The sequence below is a fragment of the Hyperolius riggenbachi genome, chromosome 5 (genome assembly GCF_040937935.1).
Source record: "Hyperolius riggenbachi isolate aHypRig1 chromosome 5, aHypRig1.pri, whole genome shotgun sequence".
NCBI lineage: Eukaryota > Metazoa > Chordata > Amphibia > Anura > Hyperoliidae > Hyperolius > Hyperolius riggenbachi.
The window spans coordinates 125,970,964-125,998,511 of record NC_090650.1 but is presented as its reverse complement, the minus strand read 5'-3'; the positions used below and the strand labels follow the sequence as shown (position 1 = coordinate 125,998,511).

Genomic DNA, 27,548 nt, shown 5'->3' with positions numbered 1-27,548 from the left:
ACTGCTCACCTCAAAAAATATCAAACGGCGATTAGCAAAAAGAAGTCCTTATTCCTGTCTCATGAAATTGCAAATGCAGCCAACAGACCTGCCCAACTATTCTGCACGGTTGACAGTCTCTGCAATCCATCTTGCAGGAAATCCAGCATCAGACCTTCACAGGAACTGTGCGAGAAATTTGACACTTCTTCTCAGACAAAGTCTCCTCCATACGATCTGCCATTCAATTCACAGCCCAAGAAACCCATGCAGAGCCATATAACAGGTTCAAAAATAGCCTACCACCATGGTCTGATTTTAAAGTAATCACTGGAAAAGACATCTTGGACATCCTCTCAAACCTTCGCCAGACTACCTGCGATCTGGACCCTGGCCCCACTAAGTTCATGTTGAAATGCCCTGAACTTTTTACACCGGCATTCCACAAAATAGTCAACGGTTCCTTACAAGAAGGGTGGTTTCCCTCTACTCTCCACCATGGCGGATCCCCTCCTTGAATCCTTCCACTGGCTTCCTATCCAGTCCAGAATCAGATTCAAGATACTGTGTCTGACCTACAAATCTGTCCACAAAACCTGTCCAACCTACATTTCCGATCTTACTCAGAGGTACACACCTAGCCGCTCACTCTGCTCTTCCAATGAACTTCGCCTAACCGCCCCCCGCAGCACCCAGTCCCATGCACGCCTCCAGAACTTCTCAAGAGCTGCTCCAACACTATGGAACTCCCTACCTCCACCCATTAGGGCAGCCCCCTCTTTCAACATCTTCAAGAAAGCCCTCAAAACTCACCTTTTCACTCTGGCTTACTACCCCTCACAAGTGCTCTAAACCCACAGCTGAACTCTGGTCTCCTACCTCTCGTGTCCCTACCTCTCCCTTTAGATTGTAAGCCTTTGGGCAGGGTCCTCCTCCTTTTGTGTCCAACCTGATCATGCACCTCCATTACTGTGAACCCATGCTAGGCATCTGAGTGAACCTAACTTGCCTAATCTCCATGCTCCATCCAGTGACTGACTAAGCATTATCTTGTACTCATACTGTGCTGCATGATCTGATTTTTCTTGTATTCAGGTATTGTCATTTTGCTGTATGTCACCCCTAAATATTGTATGTATCCCTATTTATTGTCCAGCGCTGCGTAATATGTTGGCGCTTTATAAATACAACAAATAAATAATAAATACATACTCTGAAAGAAGCAACAGTCAGGCCACTACTCAAGAAACCATCCTTAGACCCAGATGCTCTAAACAGCTACAGACCTGTCTCTAACCTCCCCTTTCTGGGAAAAGTTATTGAAATGGCTGTCTACCTCCAACTTGAAGACAGGCTCTCCAGAAACAACATCCTTGACCCTCTTCAATCTGGCTTCAGGAAATATCACAGCTGTGAAACAGCCCTCACCCAGATTTGCAATGATCTGCTCATTGCAAGAGACAAGGGTCAATGTTCCATCCTGATTTTGCTCGACCTCTCAGCGGCTTTTGACACAGTCGATCATGGAATCTTGCTCAACAGGCTACAAGAGTACTGTGGCATAGATGGCATTGTTCTCCAGTGGTTCAACTCCTTTCTGGCTGGCAGAACACAAAGGGTAGCCTTAAGGCCCTTCCTCTCCAACCCTGTACCACTAAAATACGGTGTACCTCAGGGCGCAATATTATACCCTTTACTTTTCACCATATACATGCTGCCACTTGGAGAAATCACACAAAAACATGGCCTGACATATCATTGCTATGCTGATGACACCCAGCTATATTTGTCATTCAAACCTGGCATCACAGACCCTACTCCACAAATAAACTCGTGCTTAGCTGAGCTTCAGGAGTGGATGAATATGAATTGGCTAAAACTTAATGCTGACAAAACTGAGGTACTTGTTATCGAGGGTCAGGGCTCAACAGCAAAGCAGCCCCAATCTCAACCAACACCGCTAAGGATAGGGAGCTCAGACCTGAAAAACTCAGCCTGGGAGTACTGATTGATAGGAAATTAAGCTTCAGGAATCAAATCTCAGCTGTTGTGAAACATTCCTTCTTTTATCTAAGGAATATTGCAAAGATTAAATACCTAATTCCTTCAGAGGATCTTCCAACCCTAGTCCATGCCTTCGTCACATCAAGGTTAGACTACTGCAACGCCCTCTACACAGGCCTGCATAAGAAAGACTTACGCCGCCTGCAATTAGTACAGAATGCCGCCGCAAGGCTGTTAACGAGCCAACCCCACCATTGCCACATAACACCAACACTGAGCTCACTCCACTGGCTACCGATAAAATGGAGAATTCTGTTTAAGATTGGCTTACTGACATTCAAATCCTTGCACAATCTGGGCCCTGGATACCTAAAGGACTTGTTGCAACTGCATCACACCCCCCACAATCTTAGATCAAAAGGACGCAACACCATGGTCACCCCCAGAGTCCACCTCAAAACCTTTGGAGACAGAGCCTTTTGTCATGCTGCCCCTACACTTTGGAACTCCCTGCCACACCCAATCAGGACAGCTCCATCCCTGGAAGCATTTAAGTCTAAACTGAAAACCTACCTCTTTAGTCTGGCATTCATGAACATGTGACTATCTACTCTGTAACACAACCCAGCCTGCAACCCTGTATTAATCTGAGACACAACTATGCGCTTTGAGTCCTATGGGAGAAAAGCGCTTTACAAATGTTATTGTATTGTATTGTATTGTATAGATATCCGTTCTAGGATCCAGATCGCAGATCAATAAAACAATACATTGAATATATTCAATGTGCTGTAAAATGTTCAGGGCCAGATTTAAAATAAGGCACGTGCCTACAGGCGCCTGATGATGGAAAGGCGGCCTCACTCCCCTCCCCTAGTGCCTCCCTCCCTCCTTCCCTATGCAGAGTCCTGAGCTGAGTGTAAATGAGAGCTAACTTACCTCTTGTTATTCCACTGACGAGATCTCCCTTCAGTTGGGGGCACCTCTAGCTACCTAATACTTGAGGGCAGCTCTAGCTACTTAATACTAAGGGGCACCTGTAATTACCTACGACGGGCATGGGAAGTAATGGAGAAGTGACAGCTGGGACAGCCAGCACACTTGAGGCGTGGTTCGGCGGGGGTTTGTAGGTTCATGGAGGTGAAATCTAGGGCACCAGGGCATCTGTGCCTATAGGCTTCTGTGATGTAAATCCGGGCCTGAACATGTTCTTTTGTACCAATGCAGAGAGACTCCAAAGTACCATTCCCCATCTGCAACTGTTTCCCAACTAAAGCATGATAGCTTTTCAAACAGATAAACAACTTCACTTCACCCCCCCCCCCCCCCCCCCCACACACACACACACACACACACACACACACACACACACACACACACACACACACACACACACACACACACACACACACACACACACACACACACAGTGCAAAAATCTCAGAAAACCACAATCCTTACAGCCACTCAGATTGACTAATATAGCAATCATTTGTATGAGTGTTCCTTTCTAAACTGTGACATAACAAGGATATCACCTCGTTACCTAGCTTTCATCCATGTTAAGAGTTCGATTTCAAGCCTTTGTCACTCAAAAATGCCAAGGACTGCCCAGGAGCATAAAAGTCAGGCACACTGAGTGTAGCCGGTAGACTAATGCAAATCTGATTTTCTTTCTTGTGTAGTTTGCTGAACATTGAACATCTTGATGATGTGATTTTGATATACCAGTTCCTGCATCAGAGCCCTTTATGTTGCCATAAGCTTTGCTTTATCACCATAGTTACTTGACCATAACCATTTGTGGCAATTTGCTTTGTTGCTTCGCTCACCTCGGGGAAGGGGGGGGGGGGGGGCAGCTGTATGTGCCCTTACTATTTCAAGAATTTTATCAAAATTTTAGCAAGAGCACATAGATATCATACAAATGAACATCATGACAATGTGTAGACACCGACCCAGTGGACTTCCTGGTTTGGTGTCTCCTGCTTTCTAGGCACATAGAGCTCAATTCTGGTAGCTTTAATAAATAATTACCTCATGGAATTGGGTTTACCTCATGAGAGAACCCGAGGCGGGGTTCTAGGAATGAAATCCCTATACAGAGACTGGGTCTGCCTAAAGAGCCCAGCCTCTGTTGCTATTTAGATTCCCCCTAAGCCCCCCCTGCGCTCAGCGAGACCCCATAATTCACAGCCACGCTGTGTGGCTGTGTTTACCTTTGTAACGTCAGTCTCCGCTCTCCCCCGCCTCCTGCAGAGCTCCGGTCCCCGCCCGCGTCCCTTCCCTCCAATCAGCGTGGAAAACCGGAGCGATGCAGGAGGCGGGGGAGAGCGGAGACTGGCATTACAAAGGTAAACTCAGCCGCTGCTGACACGCTCAGTGTCGGCAGCGCGGCTGTGAATTATGGGGTCTCGCTGAGCGCAGGGGGGGCTTAGGGGGAATCTAAATAGCAACTGAGGCTGGGCTCTTTAGGCAGACCCAGCTTCTGTATTGGGATTTCATTCCTAGAACCTAAAACTAGTAAAGTTTTACCTCATGTAATTTCGTGAGGTAATTCATGTGGTAATTTTATACTAAACGTGTGGTATTTAGTAGTGAAATACCTCACACTTGAATTCTGAAGAGAAATAAGGTGCGTGTTTGCATGTCTTTTACCTCACACAATTAGACCTACCTCTACCACATGATAAATGCAGTGCTGTGACAGAATTGTGATATCTGTCACATAACATAGAGCCTTTTCAGCTTGTTCTGTGTTCAGGGCCCCCATATTTTGCTGAAATAAGTAAAAGTGATCTGACCAACGAATCCCGCCCCAGCTTCCATTTTGTTTTAAAAAAGAAAAAGTGCTCCAAACCCTGTACAATCCTGCATCCCCCCCCCCCCCCCCCTCAACATTGCCATTCCCCAACCTCTGGTTGGAAAAAAAAAAGTAAAAATGCTCCAACCGACAGCCTCTATTTTTTAAAAAATTAACCAAAACTGCGGCAAACAGATTCCCCCTCCTCCTCTGGTTAAAAGTGCTCCGAGCCCCCCCAGCAGCCTCTAAAAGTAAAAGTGCTGTAACCCCCCTCCAGACCCCCAGCCTCTAAAATTAAAAGTACTCACACCCCCAGTCTCTAAAAGTGCTGACCCCTCCCCAGCCTCTAAAAGTGCTCCTACCCCCAGCCTCTAAAGGTAAATGAGCTAGATTTTTTTTTTTTATAATGGATGCCTATAAATTTACTTTTCATAGGTTGCTACATAATCAAATACACCTTCCCTCCTCAATAAAAAAAAAACATCTTCCAAAGACTATCCTAACTTATGGAAGACAATTAAAGACTATTACTTATTTGCTGCAGGCTTACCAGTTACCACTGAAATACCTCATATTTTACCTCACTCTATGCATTTACCTCATGTTCGGAAATGGAGAAAAATCTTTCAGAATTGATAAAAGAAGAGGAAAATACCTCATGAGGTATTTTACCTACAAAAAAATATTTACCTCACATAGCTACCAGAATTGAGCCCATAGTATTTAAACCCCAAACTCTCGTTACTCAGCACTGTTGCATCACCCTAACAGCAGCGTGCTCCCATGCTGTACTCTGTTGCAGCTAAGTCTGCCTGCCTGTCTGTCCCCTGTCAGTCTGCCCGTCCCTTGCCTGCCTGCGTGTCTTTTAGCTGTTTGATTGTTCCCTAGCTTGTCAGTCTACTTTGTGCACCTCAGCCTGTTAGTCTGCCTGCCAGTCCCTATCTTGTCAATCACCACTTGGCCTTCTCAGTACAGCCCTGTCAATACGGCCCCATCAGTACAGCCCAGTCTGTCCCCTCCAGGTCGGTTCTTCCATGCTGCACATTCCAGTGCTCCAGTACTCCAGTACTTATCCAGCGTCCCCTGCCAAGTACTCCGGTACTTATCCAACTAGTCCCTTTCAGCCTATTCGGTCCAGCCTGTCCTTTCCAGTCTGTCCTATCCAGTCCGTCCTGTCCATCCCATGCTGGCCTTCCCATCTAGTCTGTCCTATCCAGCCTGTCCCATATGCCTATCACGGCCGCACTGTCCTGCTCAGTTAGTTTGTCCAGTCTCATCAGTAAGTCCTGTTCAGTGCTCCTTCCCTATTGGCAAGGTACCCTTCTGCTCTTCTCATCATTGGTGAGTTAGTCCTAAGGGTCATGATCTGGCGAGCACCAGGCAGCAAAGTAGTGTGCCACTCATTAGGGTTGACTGTCCAACATCCCTTGCAGGGTGCGCTGGTAAAGACCCGTGCCTGCTTAGACTCCACACTCTGGGACTGCCTGTATCCGTAACCAGTGGCGAGATCATTAGAACCCTGAAACAATGTCACAGTCTTGCTGTGTATCACTGGTACAGCATCTAGACATTTTAGTGTCCCTGGAGTGCACACTAACGTCTTCATCGGTACCCTCCTCCATAACTACATTATTTATCAAAGATGAATGTCCTAGGTACTCTTATGTTATGGAGCTGCATCGGAAGTATGTCTTCAGGCAATCCTACAATGTGAACATTACTCCGGCATTATCTGTTCGCCTGCATTTTTCCATAGTGAGACTTAGTGTGCGCATGTGCTGCATTCACTGTTTTTTCACATTCTAGAATTCTGCTTTCAGCTTCTGACAATTGAACAATTGAATTGGGCCCGGCTTCAGCAGGTGTGTAATAGACTGCAATAGTTATTTTCAGAGATACAGCCTCAAGGTGGTGATTTGAGTGTCCCACACTTGCCGATCAGCTAGTATTTCCGATACTGGTTTCAGGCAATACTAGCCTATTGGCTAGTACTTTGGCTAGCCTTAAAGTAAACCTGACATGGGTACTTAAGAAAAAAATATACATACCTGGGGCTTCCTACAGCCCCGTGGAAGCGATAAGCCTGGAGGTGGGCTGGAGAAAGACCCAGGTACGTATACTTTTTTTTTCCTCAAGTCCCCATCTCAGGGACACTTTAAAAGACGCTCACTGTGAGTAGCATATCAGCTACCATTTCAGTAGTCAGGAGGGTTAGTGTAGGCATTATGAGGGAGGGACCAGTTAAAGCAGTGTACACACACTAAATGAAATGCGGCCAATAGCGCTAGCAGCTAACAATAGGATCCACCTCATTGCGTACTGAGATTAATGGGAGTGTTTAAATAGACTCTGTAACAAAAGAAAACCCTCTGGGGGATACCTACCTCGGGAGGGGGAAGCCTCAGGGTCCCAATGAGGCTTTCCTATCCTCTGTAACTTGGGGGAATCCAGCGCTGGTTCCCCCTGAAACCTCCTCGACAAGCGGCTCAATATTAACCTACCACGATCCAGCGCAGGCGCAGTAGTGGCTCTTAGTCAAGCCCGATCGTATCCGCTCTATTGCACAGGCGTGAGTCCTTTGCACCTGCACAGAAGAGCGGATACGATCCGGCTTGGCTAGTTTCACCTTAGCCCAAACAAAGAGCCGCTAGTGCGCCTGTGCAGGATCGCTGTAAATATTTACCTCACCGCTGTTCGGGATGGCCCACCCATCTTTTTTCTGCAACAGTTTTTATTGACTTGCATCAATGGTCATTAGTGATCTAACAATACTAACTTTTACCTCACATATAATTATACCGTTAGTCTGTTTTTCAGTTGTTGTGTGATAAGCAGTTATGTACTACTTGTTTCCATCTTTATATCTGGTGCAGACACAAGAGAGTTTCAAATAAGGACTGTCTGTTTCACTTTTGATTGTACACTGCATTTCATTCTTTATTCCTGGTCCACTAATATCAATCCGGTGCAAAGTGGGGATCCCACAACTGAAACTTGTAGTTCCTCTACAATGGACTGTACAGTGTAGCTCAGGGGTGGGCAAACTTTTTGACTCTGGCCTAAACTGGTTCTTAAAGCGGTTTAAAACCCTGACATACTATTCAATAAAAACATGTTTTCCTACTTTTTATATGCCATACGGTTATCATATTTGCATTTGTGCATAAGTATTATTATTCATTTAGAAATTATACGTTCCCAAATGTACAGTTTTTTGCTTTGTGAGCTGACTTTGCATTTTTATTAATAACTGGTTTTATTCATTATGTATTACATTCAGAAATGGTTTGAGTCTCTGTCTGTGTCCAGCAGCTTCTCCACAGTCAGAGAGTGTCACATTCCTCACTTGATATATTTAAGTAAACACAGAGATAAAAGATAAAATTATCTACAACTTCCCATGCGCCCACATTTCACTGCACTGAACTTTCAAGCTTTGTGTGTAACCCTTTGAATGCTGGTCTAGTAAAACAAATGATGGTAGTATATAATATGCTGTAAATAATTTTTTAGAGCAAAGAAGAAATGCTGGGTTATATTCCGCTTTAAATTTGACATAGCCCCCCTTCCCTGCCACAGTATAGGTAGCAGATGTAGTAGGTTACTGCCCTCACACCCATCCCCAGGGAAGGTACCCCCTTTGCCCAGAATTGACAACCAGATATGCTCCAGTATTGGGCATATAGGTTCCCGCCCAGTATACGTAGCCAGGTTAGTGCCCACTAGTATTAGATGGCTCCCCCCTGATTAGAATTGATAGTCAGATGTGTGTATAATGTTGGTCTCCTATGTACATGCAAAAAGGGCACCTGGAAATTTGGGTACCCAAAATATCGGAAAATTTACAGATATATTCTGCTATTAAGAAGAGCTAAAATAATAACAAAATATCGGTAAATGATACCAATATTTTACAAGAACTAAACTTAATCCTATCCTCACACATAACCATTCCTCGACTGATGCCTAACCCTAAGCAACCCCCCAATGGATGCCTGGCCTTATGTGCGCCCCCCTCCCTTCAAATTATCGGCGCCGACATGGGAGCCCATTGAATTACCAGCATAAGTAGGAAACTTGGGTGCAAGCGCCCGCTATTTGTACCAACAGTTTTCATAGTGGGCAACCCTGGGCACCCAATATTTATTTATATGCGGAGATGCGCGTGAGCCCCTGCAATCTCTGCCCCTTGCAATTCACGAGAATAGGCGCGGAGTGGACCCGGGGCTGCCGATCGGCGTTGAGCAGTCGTTAAACAGTAAAAAACCGCTCCTATTCACTTACATTAAAATCACGGTAAAATCGCTTTATGCAGAAAAGGGGAAAAACGGTGAGGAGAGAAAAGCTGAAAGAGAGGGAAGAAGATATTTGCCTCACCAGGATTACACTTTTATTTAGCTTTCTTGTATGACAAGAAGACACAGACACCCAGCACTAGGGGAAGAGGGAAACAAAGGTGAATGAGGGAGGGCTGGTGTTTTTCAAATCAACAGCAATTTGAAAAGCGCTTGGCTAATATTACCCAATGAGGATGTTCTCACAGCAGTGTTGTGTTGTGTTGTGATTTGTTAAAAATCGCAAACATGCAGCATGTAGCATTTTTTGTGGAGCAAGTCATTCAGAAATCGCTCTGAAAATCGATTCACAAAATCCTAATTGCCATGGGCGTCCACAGAAAATTTTTCAGGGGGGGCAAAAATGGAGAAGGGGGAGTGCGCGCGCCGCTCCGAAAAATGGGCGTGGCCACAAACCAGGATGTGAGTGTGGTCACAGGCGGAGCCAAATTTACATGAACTTAGCAATGGTGGGACATTAGACTAGGGCTATGGTAGGGATTAGATTGTGAGTGCCTCCGATGCAGGTGTTCCCCAGTTTAGGTAGTGACAGGCAAACTTAAGCCATGCCCCCTGGGTGGCATTAAGCCACACATCAGATTTTGCAGGAGGATGCCAGTGGGTGGGAGAGGGTGACAATGGGCGGGATGGGTGCCAGTGGGTAGGAGGAGGGTGCCAGTGTGTGGGGAGGATAGCAGAAAGGCAGAGAGAGACCGCTAAGAGGGAGAATGACAGCTGAAAGGCAGAGAGAGAGAGAGCAGAAAGGCAGAGAGAGAGAGAGAGAGAGCAGAAAGGCAGAGAGAGAGAGAGAGAGCAGAAAGGCAGAGAGAGAGAGAGAAAGAGACAGCAAAGAGAGACAGCAGAAAGGCAGAGAGAAAGAGACAGCAAAGAGAGAGGGCAGAAAGGCAGAGAGAGAGAGAGAGAGAGAGAGAGAGAGAGAGAGAGCAGAAAGGCAGAGAGAGACAGCAGAGAAGCAGAGAGAGAGACAGCAGAAAAGTAAAGAGAGCACGCAGAAAGGCAGAGAGATAGTGAGAGACAGCAGAAAGGCAGAGAGAGCTGAGAGGCAGAGAAAGAGAGACAGCAGAAAGGCAGAGAGAGAGAGAGCAGAAATGCAGAGAGAGAGAGCAGAAATGCAGAGAAAAAGACAGCAGAGAGAGAGAGAGAGAGAGAGAGAGAGCAGAAAGGCAGAGAGAGAGACAGACCAGAAAGGCAGAGAGAGAGAGAGAGAGAGACAGCAAAAAGGCAGAGAGAGAAAGAGACAGCATAAAGGCAGAGAGAGAGTGACAGCAGAAAGGCAGAGAGAGAGCTGAGAGGCAGAGAAAGAGAGACAGTAGAAAGGCAGAGAGAAAGAGACAGCAGAAAGGCAGAGAGAGAGAGACAGCAGAAAGGCAGAGAGAGAGAGAGAGAGAGAGAGAGAGAGAGAGCAGAAATGCAGAGAGAAAGACAGCAGAAATGCAGAGAGAAAGACAGCAGAAAGGCAGAGAGAGAGAGCAGAAAGGCAGAGAGGGAGACAGCAGAGAGAGAGAGCTGAGAGGCAGAGAAAGAGAGACAGCAGAAAGGCAGAGAGAGAGAGAGAGAGAGAGAGAGAGAGAGAGAGAGAGAGAGGAAGGATGTTAGAAGGGATGGATAGAGGGTGGGAGGTAGGTATGTATGGATGGAAGGATGTTAGAAGGGATGGGGAGAGGGGTGGATGGAGGGATGGAAGGATGTTAGAAGGGATGGGGAGAGGGGTGGATTGAGGGATGGAAGGATGTTAAAAGGGATGGGGAGAGGGGTGGCCACAGCCTGAGTGCCCACAGCCTGGAGATAGAGACAGGGCGGCACAGACAGACATGGAAGCCCCGGGAGGAGAGACTGTGCAGACAATGCGACCAGGAGGTCTTGGAGGATGAGGCCCACTTCCTGCTACACTGCAGCAAATATGCACCTGTGAGGACCGCCCATTTCCAGAAACTCTCCGCCCACATCCAGGATTTTACCTCCACAGATGAGGAGAGGAAACTCTACATCCTACTGGGGGAGGAGGAAACAACCGTGCAAATAGCTGCCCGATATGTCACAACCTGACACCCATCAATCACCTCCTGTCAGCCCCCCTAGCACTCCTATCCATCAGATCAGGCCCAAAACATCCTGTCATCTAAGAGGACACCCTGCTTATGACCGGTTCCACAAAATTTGCCCCCTCATAGACCACCTGTCATCAAAATTTGCAGATGCTTATACCCCTGAACAGTCATTTTGAGAAATTTGGTTTCCAGACTACTCACAGTTTTGGGCCCGTAAAATGCCAGGGCAGTATAGGAACCCCACAAGTGACCCCATTTTAGAAAGAAGACACCCCAAGGTATTCTGTTAGGTGTATGATGAGTTCATAGAAGATTTTATTTTTTGTCACAAGTTAGCGGAAATTGATATGTATTGGTTTTTTTTTCACAAAGTGTCATTTTCCGCTAACTTGTGACAAAAAAAAAAATCTTCTATGAACTCACCATACTCCTAACAGAATACCTTGGGGTGTCTTCTTTCTAAAATGGGGTCACTTGTGGGGTTCCTATACTGCCCTGGCATTTTAGGGGCCCTAAACTGTGAGCAGTAGTCTAGAATCCAAATGCCTCAAAATGATCTGTGAATAGGACGTTAGGCCCCTTAGCGCACCTAGGTTGCAAAAAAGTGTCACACACGTACTCAGAAGAAGTAGTATATTGTGTTTTGGGGTGTATTTTTACACATACCCATGCTGGGTGGGAGAAATATCTCTGTAAAAGGACAATTGTGTGTAAAAAAAAATCAAACAATTGTCATTTACAGAGATATTTCTCCCACCCAGCATGGGTATGTGTAAAAATACACCCCAAAACACATTATACTACTTCTCCTGAGTACGGCAATACCACACCTTTAGGCTTTACAGGCTTGCTTACAATTAGGCACCCCCAAAATGCAAGGACAGTAAACACACCCCACAAATTACCCCATTTTGGAAAGTAGACACTTCAAGGTATTCAGAGAGGAGCATAGTGAGTCCGTGGCAGATTTCATTTTTTTTGGTCGCAAGTTAGAAGAAATGGAAACTTTTTTTTTTTTCTTTTTTGTCACAAAGTGTCATTTTCCGCTAACTTGTGACAAAAAATAAAATCTTCTATGAACTCACCATGCCCCTCAGTGAATACTTTGGGATGTCTTCTTTCCAAAATGGGGTCATTTGGGGGGTATTTATACTATCCTGGAATTCTAGCCCCTCATAAAACATGACAGGTGGTCAGAAAAGTCATAGATGCTTGAAAATGGGAAAAATCACTTTTTGCACCATAGTTTGTAAACGCTATAACTTTTACCCAAACCAATCAATATAGGCTGAATGGTTTTTTTTTTTTTAATTAAAAACATGTTTGTCCACATTTTTCGTGCTGCATGTATACAGAAATTTTACTTTATTTGAAAAATGTCAGCACAGAAAGTTAAAAAAATCATTTTTTTGACAAAATTCATGTCTTTTTTGATGAATATAATAAAAAGTAAAAATCGCAGCAGCAATCAAATAGCACCAAAAGAAAGCTTTATTAGTGACAAGAAAAGGAGCCAAAATTCATTCAGGTGGTAGGTTGTATGAGCGACCAATAAACCGTGAAAGCTGCAGTGGTCTGAATGGAAAAAAAGGGTCCGGTCCTTAAGGGGGGTAAAGCCCACGGCCCTCAAGTGGTTAAAAACATAATAATTCGGCCTCCAGCAATCACTGGAAGCAGAATTATTTCATTCCCCCACTATCCATGGCGGCCTGGAGGAGGAATAGTAATTAAATCGGCCGGGACTTGTGCAGAAGCAGGATCAGCCATATACCGCTGTATCCTGCGCCCAGGCCCGGCCCTAGACTTTTTGCCGCCTGAGGCAAGCTTTAAGCAAACCCCCCCCCCCAAGCCATGGGTGTGAGGGGCCGCCGGAGCTGGAGGGGATAGCGGGCAGGAAGGGGGTATTGGGCCTAGCGGCAGGGAGGTGAGTGATCCCCGCCCGTTGCCTCTTACAGCTGCAGCCAGCCACGCAACTTTTTAAAGCTGGAGGGGAGCGGAGGACGGGGGACCCAGGCGAGGGAGGGGGGGGGCGTCTGGCCCCCCCCTCCCCGCCGCAAGGCCCAATACCCCCTTCCTGTCCGCTATCCCCTCCAGCTTTGGCGGCCCCTCACACCCACGGAGGGGCGGGTGCCGCCCCCCCCCCAGAAGTGCGGCCTGAGGCAAAAGTTTCACCCCGCCTCATGGGCGTGCCTGCGCCCAAGTCTACCGGCGCCGATTTCAAATGTACTACTCCTGGAGTCTAGGGACTGTCAAAAACGTTTCAACCTGTTTAGCACCCTATCGACACATGCAGTCATAATAACAATAGGTAGAGACCAGACAGATGTTTGCCCACAGACCCTCCAGGCAAGCTATGCATCAGGCTGTGTAGATTTACCAGCTTGCCTGCTCTCTAATTGCACTTTTATCAGCTAGTTTAGTGTTTCACATTGCCTTACAGCAACAGACCTGAATACACCAGACACAGGACAAGCCCTAAATCACTGAAGGAAAGGCTGCCTGGGGGGAGATGGCCCCCCTTCCCCCTGGCCAGTCTTGTGTGCAGGGAGGGCAGCCTGCAGGGGAAATGAAGATTCTGCGTTCTGTCTGTGTCAAAAGACTGCAGGCCGTACTCTGCCCCAGCTGAGGTGAAGCTCAATCCTGTGCGCGACCTGCCAACTGCAGAGACGAGATCTGCTCTCAAAGAGGATGCCCCCTCCAAGCACATTCACGGCAGCGAAGCTTTTGATTGGCCTGATGAGTGGGCGAGACGTCGCAACGTCATTGTTTATTTTGAATGAGGAAAATTACAGAATCTACAATCGATTGCTCATGCCTGGAGCCGGTGTCCGCGACCTTCTCAGACAGGTGAGGGTGTGCGATACTATTGTGTGTGGGGGCCCGGAATCCACTGTTCTACGTCGTGTACGTCTGTAACCATGACGACTGTGACTAGCCGCTGTCAACAATGACATCTTCTTTAATGGCAAAGTAGAGTTATATACTGTATATTGGGTGCTGGAGGTGAATCTATGTGTCCCTCCGTTGTTGGAGAAGCAATTGGGGCTCTCCTCTGTGTGTAAATGGTTGTGAGAGAGTGTTTTATGCTGTAACCCGTTTAGTGACCTATATGAAAGTCCCGAGGCATTGATTTTATCCAGTGTGTAGCTGTGCTGATGTCACATCAGTGTTTTTTGTGCTGCTTTTGAGTGGATTGGAAGAGAGACTTAAAACAACCTGTAATGACTCACCTGGCTGATGATACTATATAAGCAAGAAATTATGCTATAACACTGCACGCCACAGGGACACCAGAGAGCATATATGTAATAAAGGCTCCCACAAAAAAATATTTCTACTAGTATAATGTCAGTAAAATTACCAATATTTAACTGTCTAACTACATAATTCTGATAGTAAAATATCAGTAAGCTTGACCAGTATTTTACTATGACTAACCCTAACCCTCCCACTGATGGGATGACTAACCCTTACAGGATACCTTAGTACTGAAAAAATGGGAAAAATTGTGCCTACTGTGTGTGTGGGTTCTAGTGCAGAGTCTTACCACACCTCACTTGCCCCGGCGTCCGTCTTAGTTTTTCCTGAAAGATGACTTCGGCCCCTTCTGAAGTCCTGGTCGGCGCATGCGCAGTATGTCCGTGGGAGTACGCACACATTCCTGCGGGAAGATGTACCCCTGCCCACACTTGACTTGAGGTTGGCGGGGAGCGGGGTCACAAGGCGCTCAAGTGGACATACTTCGCACTCGCAGAGTAGTATGTCTGGGTCAGAGAGCATTGACCCCGCAGACCAGGACTTCAAAATGGGCTACATTTCAGGTAAACCTGAGACTGCCGCTGGGGCAAAGGAGGTGTGGTAAAACTCTGCACTACTCCACACACACACAATAGGCATAATGTTTGGCATTTGTTTTTTAGTGCTAAGGTATCCTTTAACCCTTCCTCTACCAATGCCTAACCCTCCCCTGGTGGTGCCTAAAGAGGAACTTTTACCTTGGATTGAACTTCATCCCAGTCAGTGGCTGATACTCCCCTTTCCCATGAGAAATCTTTACTTTTTCTCAAATAGATCATCAGGGGGGTCTGTGAACCTGGTTGCATTGTGGGAAATAACGGCTTTTTCCAAATGCCAAGCAAGCAGTATATTCCTCTGTGCATAAAACTCTTAGTAACGAACATTCCGTACAGATCAACTGCCAGAGGCTAAAGATGTCGTCGTGTAAATCAGGGAGAGGAAAGATTTTACAATAGTCAAACCCTGACTAATTTATAAATGAATATTGTAAACAATAAGTTATTTTATTCATTATATTTTCACTACAGTTCCTCTTCCTCTTAACCCTGAGGCTGGATCCACACTATAAGCACTTTTGTGAGCACTTGTGATTGCTGTACAGGGAATGGCATTGTGATGGCATTACAGGGAAATTTGGGCGCCTGGAGGCTTCTATTTTGTAATTTGCATTCTGAGACTTTCCATTGCTGTTATATGAATTCCTCTATGATTTTCGTGTTGAGACTTCCTATTGGCATTAAAAAATACTGTGCATCCTTCTTATACTTTGGGCGCCACAAAAGCCGCTAATATCATGATTGGAGGAAGGTAGGAGGCACCCTAAACTTCATAAAAAAGAAAAGTATGTTTCTGTGCAAAGTGTACGGATGGTACAGTAAGATAGAGGTAAAAAGATCCTACCCTAAGGCCCGGTTCACATTAGCGGTCGCCGTCCGGAATCGCCGTGCCGGAGCCGGACCGCATGCAGAACGGACGGAACGGACGCACGGCATAGCAATGAAAGCCTATGCGTCCGTTCACATGCGTCCGTTTCGTCCGGACCGGATCCGGACTCCGGCATAAGACCCAACATGTTTTTTGGTCCGGCTCCTCCGGCAGCCGTATCCGGAGCGGAGCCGGACTGCACCATCCGGCCAATACAAACCAATGAGAACCGGAGAGCGCACAACACACTGGCTAAAAATCCGGATGTTCTACCCCACTTCCTATGCGTATTGTAGCGGCGATTTTGGATGGGGACACATGGGCAAGCATTTTGGAGTGGAGCAGCAGTGACTTTAAACGTGCTGGAGATGTTGGCAGTATGTCGGAGGTGGAGGGCCTGATTCCACAGGTCCACCTTCTGCTGACCTCCCAGACCCCAACATTTTTATTCGGTTTCTACTATCTTTTGCCAAACGGATCCGGATCGCATCCTGATGAACACCTGATGCAACCTGACCGGATCCGGATCAGAACGCACGGTTCCGATCCGGATCCGGTCCGGATCCAGTCAGGTCATCCGGTCCGTTTGGCAGGGAACCGCAAGTGTGAACCGGCCCTAAATGAGTAGTTCTCATACATGGTTTAGTTAAAAAAATCTAAACTTGTAGGACAATGCATTTCACGGCGTAAGCCGCTTCCTCAGGTTGAGTATTGTGCCTTTAAAACAAACAGTACACTCAGGCTGACATGAAAAACCCTTAAAATACACATAAAACACTTAATACATACTTGAATAAAAACCAGGGGTATAGGGAGAGTGAAAAAACAGTACAGTGAATATGAACATGGTTATACTTAACCTCCCCGGCGGTACATTTTTTTTTTTTCAAGAATTTTAGGCCTCCGATTCTCAAGTCCTAACTAACCAAAATATATCAGAATAAAAGCCTGGTAGACATTCTGCATATGAATAAAGGACTGGAACACAAAATTGTTGAATTCATTATATTTATGAATAAACTTAGAAAAATTGTGAAACTGTACAAAAAGGCAGGCAGAGAGTAGTCAAAATCCAGGTAAATGTCGGTGCAGGCGGCAGGCAGAGAGTAGTCAAAATATACACACGCACGCACGCACGCGCGCTCAGCTGTCCTGATTGGCCGCCGGGAATCCCCGGAAGAAGATCGAAGCAGAAGGGGATCCCAGCAGCTGCAGGGAGATGCCTGGGTCCCGCTGGCAGCACCGACCGCGTGCATAGCGGATTTGGGCCAGTCAGAGCTGAGCTTGGGAATAACGCCACGGGTGTTAAAGGACCACTATAGCGAAAATTGTACAATACATGTAAACGCATACAAATAAGAAGTATGTTTCTTCCAGAGTAAAATCAGCCATAATTATTTTTCTCCTATGTTGCTGTCACTTACAATAAGCAGTAAAAATCTTACAGAACCGACAGGATTTGGACTAGCCCATATGCTAATGGGGTGTTCTTAGGGTTTTCTTTATTTTCAAAAGCACTTAGTGAATGGCAGTTGTTCAGTCCAACTGCCAATAAAGTGTGCAGTGAACAGGGAGGCTGGCCAGCATCCTAGAATCAATCCTTTTCAGAGAGTGTCTTTATAAACAATAGTGGCCATGCTGAGAATCCCCCATGAAGAGATGGACTAGTCTAAGGCTGCTTACACACCAAGACGTTACAGGCGCACGTTAGTGCGCCTGTAACGCTCCCCCAACGCACAGCAATGTAACACAAGTGGGCTGTTCACACAGCCCACGTTGCGTTACATGTAACGCTGCACGTTCTGTGCAAAGTGCAGCATGCTACGGCGTTGGAGCGGCTATAGCCGCGTTAGACTGTTTGCACATGCGCAGTGGGGGGCGGAGAGGAGGCGGGGAGAGCCAGCTACAGTAGCCGCGCACATGGCTACTTAATATTCACTGCACTGGCGGGCGCTGATTGGCCGGCGGGACCACGTGATGTGGAGTGTCTCGCTCCGCATCACGTGGTCCCGCTGGCCAATCAGCGCCACTCTGGGAGACCTTATAGGGATAGAGCCGCCTAACGCGGCTCACTCTACCGTCCTATCTTGCAGCACCATACGTTGTGTTAGGTGCACGTTATGCGACCTTAACGTGCCACCTGATGCAACGTCTTGGTGTGCAAGAAGCCTAAAACCTAAGAGTAGGAAGCAATAGTGATGTGGGTGAATGGCGGGTGAATGGAGCTTACCTACAGTATATACAGTGGGTTGCAAAAGTATTCGGCCCCCTTGAAGTTTTCCACATTTTGTCATATTACTGCCACAAACATGAATCAATTTTATTGGAATTCCACATGAAAGACCAACACAAAGTGGTGTACACATGAGAAGTGGAACGAAAATCATACATGATTCCAAACATTTTTTACAAATAAATAACTGCAAAGTGGTGTGTGCATAATTATTCGGCCCCTTTGATCTGAGTGCAGTCAGTTGCCTATAGACATTGCCTGATGAGTGCTAATGACTAAATAGAGTGCACCTGTGTGTAATCTAATGTCAGTACAAATACAACTGCTCTGTGAGGGCCTCAGAGGTTGTCTAAGAGAATATTGGGAGCAACAACACCATGAAGTCCAAAGAACACACAAGACAGGTCCAAGACAGGTCAGGGATCAAGTTATTGAGAAATTTAAAGCAGGCTTAGGCTACAAAAAGATTTCCAAAGCCTTGAATATCCCACAGAGCACTGTTCAAGCGATCATTCAGAAATGGAAGGAGTATGGCATAACTGTAAACCTACCAAGACAAGGCCATCCACCTAAACTCAGAGGCCGAACAAGGAGAGCGCTGATCAGAAATGCAGTCAAGAGGCCCATGGTGACTCTGGACGAGCTGCAGAGATCTACAGCTCAGGTGGGAGACTCTGTCCATAGGACAACTATTAGTCATGCACTGTACAAAGTTGGCCTTTATGGAAGAGTGGCAAGAAGAAAGGCATTGTTAACAGAAAGCATAAGAAGTCCAGTTTCCAGTTTGCCACAAGCCATGTGGAGGACACAGCAACCATGTGGAAGAAGGTGCTCTGGTCAGATGAGACCAAAATGGAACTTTTTGGCCAAAATGCAAAACGCTATGTGTAGCAGAAAACTAACACTGCACATCACTCTGAACACACCATCCCCACTGTCAAATATGGTGGTGACAGCATCATGCTCGGGGGTGCATCTCTTCAGCAGGGACAGGGAAGCTGGGAAGAGTTGATGGGAAGATGGATGGAGCCAAATACAGGGCAAACTTGGAAGAAAACCTCTTGGAGACTGCAAAAGACTTGAGACTGGGGCGGAGGTTCACCTTCCAGCAGGACAATTACCCTAAACATAAAGCCAGGGCAACAATGGAATGATTTAAAACAAAACATATCTATGTGTTAGAATGGCCAAGTCAAAGTCCAGATCTAAATCCAATCGAGAATCTGTGGCAAGATCTGAAAACTGCTGTTCACAAACACTATCCATCTAATCTGAATGAGCTGGAGCTGTTTTGCAAAGAAGAATGGGCAAGGCTTTTAGTCTCTAGATGTGCAAAGCTGGTAGAGACATACCCTAAAAGACTGGCAGCTGTAATTGCAGCAAAAGGTGATTCTACAAAGTATTGACTCAGGGGGCCCCACTTTGCAGTTATTTATTTGTAAAAAATGTTTGGAATCATGTATGATTTTCGTTCCACTTCTCACATGTACACCACTGTGTATTGGTCTTACACATGGAATTCCAATAAAATTGATGCATGTTTGTGGCAGTAACGTGACAAAATGTGGAAAACTTCAAGGGGGCCGAATTCTTTTGCAACCCACTGTATGTATGCATATCTAAGTTTATATATTCTTTACTATTGCTGTTTTATACAGGGCTGTGGAGTCGAGGAGCAATTTTGGGGTAAAACATTTTTTGAGGGAAATATGATCTGACTCATAATAAATTTAAACAGTAAAAGAGAAAATATGATAAAATGCTCTACTTCTGAGATAATAGTCATCAAAAATAACTTGTATATACAGTACCATATTTTTTGGACTATAAGACGCTCCTGATCATAAGATGCACCTAAGTTTTTAGAGGACAAAAACCAGGAGAAAAATATATATACTAAACCTGGTGCATCCATGGTGAAGGGGCATTTTGTGGATTATGCCCCTTTGTACCTTATGCCCCTTTGTACCTCTTGTGTCTCCCTTTTGTCCTTCTTTGTCCCCCTTGTGTCCTCCTCTGCATGGACAGAGTACAGGGAGTCCCTGACGTTGCAGCGGGCTTGAGGTTCGTATTGGCAGGCGTGCACAAGGCAGGAACTCCCTGCATTTGGACTATAAGACTTAGCAATTTCCCCCCCCCCCCCCACACACACACACGCACACACACTTTTGGGGGAGAAATAGTGAATCTTATGGTGCCCATACATGATAAAATAAAAACGTTCGATTTTCCCGTTTATTCGATCTAAATGATCGAATCGAATGAAAGTTGAAAATCATTTTTTTCCATCAAGAAATTTGAACGATTATCCCATATTTTCGAGAAAAATCTGATTGGTCATGCTGGAAAAATCTTTATATTCCATCTAACGGAATAATCAAACTAAATTGATCTAATCAAAAAAAATGAAAATTGTACCATGTATGGCCACCTTTAGGGCTGGTGCACATCACAAGAGCTTGAGATTTTAAAAGCTCTTGCTAATGCAATGCTATGAGGGATTTTTACAAAATCACATCGCTCCAGTGTGCACACACACATAGGATAATAATAGCAGGAGCTTTTAAAATCACAAAGCGCTCAGAAAATCTCTTCTGGTGTGCACCAGCCCTTATAGTCCAGAAAAATACAGTAATAGCAGTGCTTATTACTCCTGAATGCCGTCAGCCCCTGATGAGTCAGAGTCTGACTAAATGCATAGGGTGGAGCTACGGCACACGTCACTGGCAAGGAAGCTGAGAGCTACACGGGGAAAGCAAGCGAGGTAGCGTGGATTCGAGGCGGCATCCGTCAGAGCGACCACCCGGGGACCCCATCTGTGCATGATATTCTTGGTACCACCTATTGCAATATCTTTTAATCTCTTATTAAAAAGCTGGTTTCACACTAAATTAGCGTCTTTTAGTTGCAGCTGTCTGTCAGGCATAGACTCACCCCCACCGCCAGCAGCAGTACGAACGCCGCTCTCGCGACTGACGTCATCGGGGCCCCGAACTTCCGGTCTGTCCCGGCGGCTCCAACCACCGCTCAGCGTCTCACTAGTAGCTTGTCCCAGCAGGGCAGGGCGACGCGCTCACGCACGGAGCGTCACGCCCTTTATGCCCTGAGAAGAAGGCTCTCATGAGCAGCTTGCTGGGACACTAGCCGCCCCTTTGCTGACGTCATCTGGGGAGGGTGGGGATTGCTGAAAGGACAGACTGCATTTAAGCAGCAGACTGTCAGTGCTCTGTGTCCGCTGTAGCGATCACACCTGTGTTAGCTCTCGGATCCACAGTATACATATATATTGGTTCCGCCAATATATAAGTACTGGAAGACCATACCATTGTGATTTATCTGTGCCTTTGACCTTTTGCCTGTTTTTGACCTTGCTCTTGCCTAATCCTCTTGTACTTCTGCCTATCTGATCTCCTGTTGCCAACCTTGCTATTTCTCTCGTCTCGTCTCTGAGCCTTGTGATACTGTACCTCGATATCTCTGATCATCTGTTGCCGAACCCCGGCTCGTTCCTAGACTCCGTCCTAGCTTCCTGATTCTGTACCTCGCTATATCTGATATTTTGTTGCTGAATTTTGCTTGTACCACTATTCTCCTCCAGCGGGCCCGTGCCGCTGGGCGGAAGTTGCTACTATCAGTGAGCCTCGCCACTGAATAGTGCATATTACCGTTGCACCAATCACTATACTCTTTGGGTGGACAGAGGTTAGTTAATATATCGGATTATCGGTGAGACTGCAGCTCACTTATAATCGGGTATATATCTGTGTTCCGGCGATACTGCAGATCACCGGTAATCAGATACTCTCTGTGTCCACCGATCGTCACAGAACGTGACAGTACAGCGGACCATACAAGATGGATGCTCTGGTCCAGCAGGTTAACACTCTGACGACAGTCGTCACTCAATTAAACCAGACCGTTAAAGATCAGCAGGTCCAGCTTAATCGACTAGCAGAGGTTGTGCAAAACCTGCAAGCACCAGTTAATCCCGCTTCCATATTGCCTGTTGAACCCAAAATGCCGTTGCCCAAATTGTTTTCAGGAGAACGCTCCGATTTCCGCAATTTCCGGGATCGGTGTCAATCATATTTTCAAATGCGTCCCACTTCCTCTGGTTCTGAGTTGCAAAGGGTCACGCTCATAAAGACCCTTTTACAAGGAGATTCACAGACCTGGGCCTACAGTCTACCCTTGGGTCATGAGGCTCTTACCTCTGTGGAAATTTTTTTCGAAGCCATGGCGGTCGTGTATGACGATCCAGATACTTCCGCCACAGCTGAGAGGAGACTAAAAAGACTCAAACAGGGGCAGAACTCAGTGGAAACCTATGCTGCGGAATTCCGCAAATGGTCATTTTCCACCAGGTGGGAGGCGCAGTCTCTTTTGGATAGGTTCCTAACGGGGTTGTCTGATTCCGTGTCGGAATTAATGTTAAGTCATCCTGAACCTAGAACCTTAGATGAGGCCATAGGTCTTGCTATCAAGATAGACCGCAGAGTACGTTTTCACAGGTCGACCAGGCAGCGACCCATCATGCGTTCACAGCCTTCCACGAGTTTCTCTACTTCCTCTTCTACTGATGAGCCCATGCAGCTGGGTCACTCTAAGTTATCCGAGACAGAAAAATTAAGAAGGAGAAAGGAGGGTTTGTGCTTATATTGTGGGGACAAAGGTCATATCGCCGCTGTTTGTACCAAGAAGGCGGAAAACTTCTCCGCCTAGGGTTAGTCGGGGGTACTACCCTGGGCGAGAATTCTGTACCTCCAAAAGATAAAGTCTTATTCCCCATTTCCATTTCTTGGGACAAACAAGACATTGCACTGCAGGCTTTTGTTGATACGGGCGCTGCAGCCAATTTTATGGATTTTAACTTGGCACTTAAATTAGGTATACCAGTGGTTCCTCTTGAGAAACGTATTATAGTCACTGCTATTGACGATTCCCCATTACAGGATAGTCAACCTGTCTCTATCACCCCTGAATTAATCTGTACCGTTGGGGTTTTACATTGTGAAAAATTACGATTTTACCTTATCAGGATGCCATCTTGCTCGATTATATTGGGCCTTCCTTGGCTACGTCTACATTCTCCACAGATTGATTGGTCTTCTGGACAGTTGCTGTCTTGGTCATCCTACTGTCAGAAGCACTGTATATCTAAGTGTCCTCTTCGTTCTACTCACCTAACCCCTCAATGTTTACCTCAGCCTTATAGCTCATATGCCGATGTGGTTTGCCAACGATCTGCTGATTCACTACCGCCTCACAGACCTTATGACTGCCCGATCGAGCTCAGACCAGGAACCATGCCCCCTAGAGGTCATCTTTATAATCTCACGGGACCCGAAAAGGTGGCTATGAGGGAGTACATCCAGGAGAACTTAGATAAGGGGTTCATTCGACCCTCTAGATCACCTGCGGGGGCAGGATTCTTCTTTGTGAAGAAAAAAGATGGGGGGCTGCGTCCCTGCATCGACTATCGAGCTCTTAATGCCATAACGATCAAAAACCGTTACCCACTCCCCCTGATTGATGACCTTTTTTCTCAGATCACAGGTGCCCAGATATTTACTAAATTAGATCTCAGGGGAGCTTACAATCTGGTCAGAATTAGACAGGGTGACGAATGGAAGACGACATTTAACACTCAGGATGGGCATTACGAATACCTGGTCATGCCCTTTGGTCTGTGTAATGCCCCCGCTGTTTTCCAAGAATTAGTTAATGACATTTTTAGGGAGGTGGTGGGGAAATTTGTGGTCGTCTATTTGGACGACATTCTGATCTTTTCTCACAATATCAGAGAACATAGGTCTCAGGTTCAGTATGTATTACAAAAGTTACGTGAGAATTCATTATATGCCAAGTTGGAGAAATGTTTGTTCGAAATCACTGAAGTTCCATTTCTTGGCTATATAATCTCCAGATCTGGGTTATCAATGGATAGCAGTAAAGTTGCAGCAGTTTTGAACTGGCCCCAACCAGTTGGTCTGAAAGCCTTACAACGTTTTCTGGGTTTTTCTAACTATTACAGGAAATTTATAAAGGGGTATTCCGCGCTGGTAGCTCCCCTTACTGACATGACAAAAAAAGGGGCTAATGCTAGCAATTGGTCTCCCGAAGCCATTTCTGCTTTTTTGAGTCTAAAAACTGCCTTCTGTTCTGCTCCCATTTTGCACCATGTCGACTCTTCCAGGCCATTTATCGTGGAGGTAGACGCATCAGAGATTGTTGTTGGGGCAGTTTTGTCACAGTACTCCGGATCACAAGGAAGACTTCATCCTTGCGCATTTTTCTCGAAAAAATTTTCTGAGGCAGAAAGGAATTACGATATCGGGAACAGGGAATTATTGGCCATAAAATTGGCTTTTGAGGAGTGGCGACACTGGCTGGAGGGGGCGGAGCATGTTATTACGGTCTATACGGATCATAAGAACCTGGAATATCTGAAGGGGGCTAAGAGGTTAAGTCCCAGGCAGGCACGGTGGTCTTTATTCTTTTCTAGGTTTCACTTCATCATCACGTTTAAACCTGGAAGCAAAAATATCAAGGCAGACGCTCTTTCCCGATGCTTTGACATAGAATCAGTACTGCCCTCCGAACCAGATCCAATTTTATCTGAGAAGGTTGTGTTAGCCAGTATAGAGACTATGGGGGATATTGCTTCTGTCCTGCTTCCCTACCAACAGGATAGTCCGGCAGGGAAACCGTCTGATCTCAAGTTTGTGCCGTTACAGTTCAGATTACAGATACTTCAACTCTTTCATGCTCATAAGCTAGCTGGTCACCCTGGAGTGGCTCGAACTAGAGAGTTGTTGTCCAGAAGCGTCTGGTGGCCTTCGTGGAGGAGTGATGTCGAGGATTTTGTTGTTTCTTGTTCAGTATGCTCACGGAGTAAACCCTCACGTGTATCTCCGGTGGGTACCCTCCAACCTCTGCCTATACCCTCCGAGCCCTGGACTCATGTATCCATGGATTTCGTGGGAGAATTGCCTCCCTCGGACGGTAATACGGTAATTTGGGTCATTGTTGATCGATTCTCTAAAATGGCTCATTTTGTACCTCTGACGAAATTTCCCTCCGCTAAAGAACTTGCAGATCTTTTCGTGATCCACGTTCTTCGCCTTCACGGGGTTCCTGAGAACATAGTATCTGACAGGGGGGTGCAGTTCGTTTCAGAATTCTGGAGAGAATTTTGCAAGGCACTAGGGATCACCCTCTCTTTTTCATCTGGTTTTCACCCCCAGACTAATGGGCAAACTGAGAGAATGAATCAGTCCTTAGAACAGTATCTTCGATGTTATGTGGCAGACAATCAAACAGAGTGGGTTCAGTACTTACCATATTCCGAATTTGCCCATAATAATCTTCGGAGTTCTTCCTCGGGGTTTTCACCCTTTCAGATCGTCAATGGAAGGTCACCAAGGTTTTCACCACTCCGTCAGGACCTCACCTTTCCCTGCCTTGGAAGTCTGGCAAGAGACGCTAAGATCTCTTTGGAGGGAAGTAAATACTAATTTAAAGAAGACAGTTTTGTTCCAGAAACAGGCCGACCGAAGGCGTTCACTCGAGTGGGAGTTCTCTCCCGGAGATCTTGTCTGGATCTCTACTCGGCATATCGCCTTACGACAGCCTTCAGCGAAACTTGGACCTAAATTTATAGGTCCATATCCTATAGCCAAAAGGATCAATAGGGTATCTTATCAAGTGACATTACCTCAGTCAATGCGTGGAGTGAGAACATTTCATGTGTCTTTGCTGAAACCCGCAGTACATGTGGACCATGGTCCTCCTCCCGTGCTTGTTGACGGTGAACCTGAGTATGAGGTCGAGAGAATTCTAGATTCCCGGTTTGTTCGGAATTCTCTTCAGTATCTGGTTCATTGGAGAGGATATGGTCCTGAGGAGAGATCCTGGGTACCAGCACATCAATTTCATGCACAGGAACTCATACGGGAATTTCATGATGCACATCCTGATAGACCTTCATTGGCGCGTTCGGAGACCACGCCTCAGGGGAGGGGTAATGTCAGGCATAGACTCACCCCCACCGCCAGCAGCAGTACGAACGCCGCTCTCGCGGCTGACGTCATCGGGGCCCCGAACTTCCGGTCTGTCCCGGCGGCTCCAACCACCGCTCAGCGTCTCACTAGTAGCTTGTCCCAGCAGGGCAGGGCGACGCGCTCACGCACGGAGCGTCACGCCCTTTATGCCCTGAGAAGAAGGCTCTCATGAGCAGCTTGCTGGGACACTAGCCGCCCCTTTGCTGACGTCATCTGGGGAGGGTGGGGATTGCTGAAAGGACAGACTGCATTTAAGCAGCAGACTGTCAGTGCTCTGTGTCCGCTGTAGCAATCACACCTGTGTTAGCTCTCGGATCCACAGTATACATATATATTGGTTCCGCCAATATATAAGTACTGGAAGACCATACCATTGTGATTTATCTGTGCCTTTGACCTTTTGCCTGTTTTTGACCTTGCTCTTGCCTAATCCTCTTGTACTTCTGCCTATCTGATCTCCTGTTGCCAACCTTGCTATTTCTCTCGTCTCGTCTCTGAGCCTTGTGATACTGTACCTCGATATCTCTGATCATCTGTTGCCGAACCCCGGCTCGTTCCTAGACTCCGTCCTAGCTTCCTGATTCTGTACCTCGCTATATCTGATATTTTGTTGCTGAATTTTGCTTGTACCACTATTCTCCTCCAGCGGGCCCGTGCCGCTGGGCGGAAGTTGCTACTATCAGTGAGCCTCGCCACTGAATAGTGCATATTACTGTTGCACCAATCACTATACTCTTTGTGTGGACAGAGGTTGGTTAATATATCGGATTATCGGTGAGACTGCAGCTCACTTATAATCGGGTATATATCTGTGTTCCGGCGATACTGCAGATCACCGGTAATCAGATACTCTCTGTGTCCACCGATCGTCACAGAACGTGACACTGTCATTTTGGAGCAACTTCTGGTGTATCTGCTGGTTATGATCTCAAACCCCAACGCTGTCATTCTTACCGCTGGATATTTTGGAGGGTGCTAGGGTGAGTGCGGTCACGAGGGGGAGGGGGGGGGGTGTCCCTGCACTGGTGGATTGTTTTGTGAGGTGACGGAGAGTGACACAGTGGAGAGGTGTTGGAAGATATTCATCCGCAGTTACGCACTGTTTTTTTTTGTTTTGTTTTTTTTTTTGCATATAACGTGAGAGTCTTGGCTAAAGGAGTTGGTAATACTGTGACCTTAGACTATGGTGTGAACCCTGCTTGGGAAGATTTGTGGACCTGTCTGGATCACGGACTGTGAGACAATTCATTTCCTTATGCTAATGACTGTGAGCGCGACCTTTTAGAGACAAACAATGGCAGTGCTTAGTCCACAGAAAGGAAATAAACCAATAAAAAAATT

General features: G+C 46.3%; 1 protein-coding gene across 2 annotated transcripts in view; it reads left to right on the top strand.

Moving 5' to 3' along the window:
* The first annotated feature begins 13,948 nt into the window (after positions 1 to 13,948).
* TCAIM (T cell activation inhibitor, mitochondrial) overlaps positions 13,949 to 27,548 on the top strand; it is an 81,199-nt gene continuing 67,599 nt past the window's right edge. The window contains exon 1 of one of the 2 annotated variants that reach the window (XM_068236232.1): positions 13,949 to 14,036. The gene's annotated coding sequence lies outside the window, so the exon portion shown is untranslated. Of the gene's footprint in view, positions 14,037 to 14,101; positions 14,160 to 27,548 lie in introns of those variants that run through there. The other variant, XM_068236233.1, reaches the window with a different exon arrangement.